This window comes from Halichoeres trimaculatus, unplaced genomic scaffold (genome assembly GCF_033239565.1).
Source record: "Halichoeres trimaculatus isolate MK-OKI-2021-1 unplaced genomic scaffold, fHalTri1.1 fHalTri1_scaffold_54, whole genome shotgun sequence".
In the NCBI taxonomy this organism is placed as follows: Eukaryota; Metazoa; Chordata; class Actinopteri; order Labriformes; family Labridae; genus Halichoeres; species Halichoeres trimaculatus.
In genome coordinates this window covers 82,501-87,500 of record NW_027437233.1, presented here as the reverse complement: position 1 = coordinate 87,500, position 5,000 = coordinate 82,501, and positions in this window count along the sequence as shown.

Genomic DNA, 5,000 nt, shown 5'->3' with positions numbered 1-5,000 from the left:
CCATCTCCCTCTCACTTCCACGTACCAGGGGCACGAGAGGGAGAGCAGGAGAGAGAGGGGGAGGCAGGGGGGGAGGGAGGGAGGGACTCGCTCCGGACACAGGTCCCCCCCGTACGACCCCCTGCGCGCACACACCCCAAACAAAACACAACACAACAAGACAAAGCAAAACATCCTCATTGCCATCTCCCTCTCACTTCCACGTACCAGGGGCACGAGAGGGAGAGCAGGAGAGAGAGGGGGAGGCAGGGAGGGAGGGACTCGCTCCGGACACAGGTCCCCCCGTACGACCCCCTGCGCGCACACACCCCAAACAAAACACAACACAACAAGACAAAGCAAAACATCCTCATTGCCATCTCCCTCTCACCTCCACGTACCAGGGGCACGAGAGGGAGAGCAAGAGAGAGAGGGGGAGGCAGGGAGGGAGGGACTCGCTCCGGACACAGGTCCCCCCGTACGACCCCCTGCGCACACACCCCAAACAAAACAAAACACAACAAGACAGAGCGAAACATCCTCATTGCCATCTCCCTCTCACCTCCACGTACCAGGGGCACGAGAGGGAGAGCAGGAGAGAGAGGGGGAGGCAGGGGGGGAGGGAGGGAGGGACTCGCTCCGGACACAGGTCCCCCCCGTACGACCCCCTGCGCGCACACACCCCAAACAAAACACAACACAACAAGACAAAGCAAAACATCCTCATTGCCATCTCCCTCTCACTTCCACGTACCAGGGGCACGAGAGGGAGAGCAGGAGAGAGAGGGGGAGGCAGGGAGGGAGGGACTCGCTCCGGACACAGGTCCCCCCGTACGACCCCCTGCGCGCACACACCCCAAACAAAACACAACACAACAAGACAAAGCAAAACATCCTCATTGCCATCTCCCTCTCACCTCCACGTACCAGGGGCACGAGAGGGAGAGCAAGAGAGAGAGGGGGAGGCAGGGAGGGAGGGACTCGCTCCGGACACAGGTCCCCCCGTACGACCCCCTGCGCACACACCCCAAACAAAACAAAACACAACAAGACAGAGCGAAACATCCTCATTGCCATCTCCCTCTCACCTCCACGTACCAGGGGCACGAGAGGGAGAGCAAGAGAGAGAGGGGGAGGGAGGGAGGGACTCGCTCCGGACACAGGTCCCCCCGTACGACCCCCTGCGCACACACCCCAAACAAAACAAAACAAAACAAGACAAGACAAAGCAAAACATCCTCATTGCCATCTCCCTCTCACATTGCATGACAATGTGAGGGCCCTAGCTGTGAGCTGGGCCTCGTGCCCCTGGTAGGTAGAAAATACTTGACTGTGACCGGCAGGGGCACGGGAGCCGAGATCCGGTGTAAGTAGGGGGGAACCCTGCCTCGGGGATGCCACTGCTGGTGCTGGCACCAGTAGTGGCTGTACACATGTCCCGATGGGACACACGTATGGCTAGATGTGAGCTGGGCCTCGTGCCCCTGGTAGGCGGAATATACTATACCCTCACCAACGGGGGCACGGGACCGTGATCGGGTGAGAGAAGGGCGAAACACTGCCTCGGGGCTGCCACTGCGGGTGCAGGCACCCGTAGTGGCCGTACTCACGTCCTGACGGGAAGCACGCATGGCTAATTGTGAGCTGGGCCTCGTGCCCCTGGTAGTCGGAATATACTTCACTGTGACCCACAGGGGCAAGGAAGCCGAGATCCGTTGTTAGAAGGGGGGAACCCTGCCTCGGGGCTGCCACTGCGGGTGCAGGCGCCCGAAGTGGCCGTACTCACGTCCTGACGGGGCACACGCATGGCTAGACGTGAGCTGGGCCTCGTGCCCCTGGTAGGTAGATAATACTTCACTGTGACCGGCAGGGGCACGGGAGCCGAGATCCGGTGTAAGTAGGGGGAAACACTGCCACGGGGATGCCACTGCTGGTGCAGGCACCAGTAGTGGCTGTACACATGTCCTGATGGGACACAAGCATGGCCAGTTGTGAGCTGGGTCTCGTGCCCCTGGTAGGTGGAATGTACTTTATGGTCACCGACAGGGGCTAGAGAGCCGAGAGTCGGTGTAAGCAGGGGGAAACACTGCCTCGGGGCCCCCCCACTACAGGCATAGGCACCCGCAGTGGCCGTACCCATGTCCTGTGGGGGCCATTACATAGCTAGTTGCGAGCTGGGCCTCGTGCCCCTGGTAGTTGGAATATACTTCACTGTGACCCACAGGGGCACGGAAGCCGAGATCCGTTGTAAGTAGGGGGGAACCCTGCCTCGAGGCTGCCTCAACAGGCACAGGCACCCGCAGTGGCCGTACTCATGTCCTGAAGGGGCACACGCATGGCTAGATGTGAGCTGGGCCTCGTGCCCCTGGTAGGTAGAAAATACTTCACTGTGACCGGCAGGGGCACGGGAGCCGAGATCCGGTGTAAGTAGGGGGAAACACTGCCACGGGGATGCCACTGCTGGTGCAGGCACTAGTAGTGGCTGTACACATGTCCTGATGGGACACAAGCATGGCCAGTTGTGAGCTGGGTCTCGTGCCCCTGGTAGGTGGAATGTACTTTATGGTCACCGACAGGGGCAAGAGAGCCGAGAGTCGGTGTAAGCAGGGGGAAACACTGCCTCGGGGCCTCTCACTACAGGCATAGGCGCCCGTAGTGGCCGTACCCATGTCCTGTGGGGGCCATTACATAGCTAGTTGCGAGCTGGGCCTCGTGCCCCTGGTAGTTGGAATATACTTCACTGTGACCCACAGGGGCACGGAAGCCGAGATCCGTTGTAAGTAGGGGGGAACCCTGCCTCGAGGCTGCCTCAACAGGCACAGGCACCCGCAGTGGCCGTACTCATGTCCTGAAGGGGCACACGCATGGCTAGATGTGAGCTGGGCCTCGTGCCCCTGGTAGGCGGAATATACTACACCCTCACCAAGGGGGGCACGGGAGCCGTGATCGGGTGAGAGAAGGGCGAGACACTGCCTCGGGGGTTGCCACTGCGGGGGCCGTACTCACGTCCTGACGGGAAGCACGCATGGCTAGTTGTGAGCTGGGCCTCGTGCCCCTGGTAGTCGGAATATACTTGATGGTCACCTACAGGCCCACGAGAGCCGATCTCCAGAGTGAGTAGGTGGAAACACTGCCTCGGGGCTGCCACTGCTGGTGCAGGCACCAGTGGTGGCTGTACACATGTCCTGATGGGACACAAGCATGGCCAGTTGTGAGCTGGGTCTCGTGCCCCTGGTAGGTGGAACGTACTTTATGGTCACCCACAGGGGCAAGAGAGCCGAGAGTCGGTGTAAGCAGGGGGAAACACTGCCTCGGGGCCCCCACTACAGGCATAGGCACCCGTAGTGGCCGTACCCATGTCCTGTGGGGGCCATTACATAGCTAGTTGCGAGCTGGGCCTCGTGCCCCTGGTAGTTGGAATATACTTCACCGTGACCCACAGGGGCACGGAAGCCGAGATCCGTTGTAAGTAGGGGGGAACCCTGCCTCGAGGCTGCCTCAACAGGCACAGGCACCCGCAGTGGCCGTACTCATGTCCTGACGGGGCACACGCATGGCTAGATGTGAGCTGGGCCTCGTGCCCCTGGTAGGCGGAATATACTACACCCTCACCAAGGGGGGCACGGGAGCCGTGATCGGGTGAGAGAAGGGCGAGACACTGCCACGGGGCTGCCACTGCGGGTGCAGGCACCCGCAGTGGCCGTACTCACGTCCTGACGGGAAGCACGCATGGCTAGTTTTGAGCTGGGCCTCGTGCCCCTGGTAGGCGGAATATACTTGATGGTCACCTACAGGCCCACGAGAGCCGATCTCCGGAGTGAGTAGGTGGAAACACTGCCACTACGGGGCTGCCACTACAGGCACAGGCACCCGTAGCGGCAGTACGCGTGTCCTGGCGGGGCACACGCATGGCTAGATGTGAGCTGGGCCTCGGGCCCCTGGTAGGCGGAATGAACTTTGCTGTCACCAACAGGGGCACGGGGGCCGAGAGCCAGTGTAAGCAGGGGGAAACGTTGCCTCGGGACTGCCACTACGAGCGCAGGCACCCGCAGTGGCCGTACGCATGTCCTGACCGGGCACACACATGGCTAGATGTGAGCTGGGCCTCGAGCCCCTGGTAGGCGGAATGAACTTTGCTTTCATCAACAGGGGAAAAGGAGCCGAGATTCAGTGTATGAAAGGGGGGAAACACTGCCTGGGGACTGCCAGTCCGGAGGCAGGCACCCGTAGTGGCTGCACACATGTGCCGACGGGTCAGACACACGGCCAGCTGTGAGCTGGGCCTCGGGCCCCTGGTAGGCGGAATGAACTTTGCTGTCACCAACAGGGGCACGGGGGCCGAGAGCCAGTGTGAGCAGGGGGAAACGTTGCCTCGGGACTGCCACTACGAGCGCAGGCACCCGCAGTGGCCGTACGCATGTCCTGACCGGGCACACACATGGCTAGATGTGAGCTGGGCCTTTGGGCCCCTGGTAGGCGGAATGAACTTTGCTCTCATCAACAGGGGGAAAAGGAGCCGAGATTCAGTGTATGAAAGGGGGGAAACACTGCCTGGGGACTGCCAGTCCGGAGGCAGGCACCCGTAGTGGCTGCACACATGTGCCGACGGGTCACACACACACACAGCCAGACGTGAGCTGGGCCTCGTGCCCCTGGTAGGCGGAATATACTTGATGGTCACCTACAGGCCCACGAGAGCCAATCTCCAGAGTGAGTAGGTGGAAACACTGCCTCAGGGCTGCCACTACAGGCACAGGCACCCGCAGTGGCCGTACGCATGTCCTGACGGGGCACAAACATGGCTAGAAGTGAGCTGGGCCTTTGGGCCCCTGGTAGGCGGAATGAACTTTGCTCTCATCAACAGGGGGAAAAGGAGCCGAGATTCAGTGTATGAAAGGGGGGAAACACTGCCTGGGGACTGCCAGTCCGGAGGCAGGCACCCGTAGTGGCTGCACACATGTGCCGACGGGTCACACACACGGCCAGCTGTGAGCTGGGCCTCGTGCCCCTGGTAAGCGGAA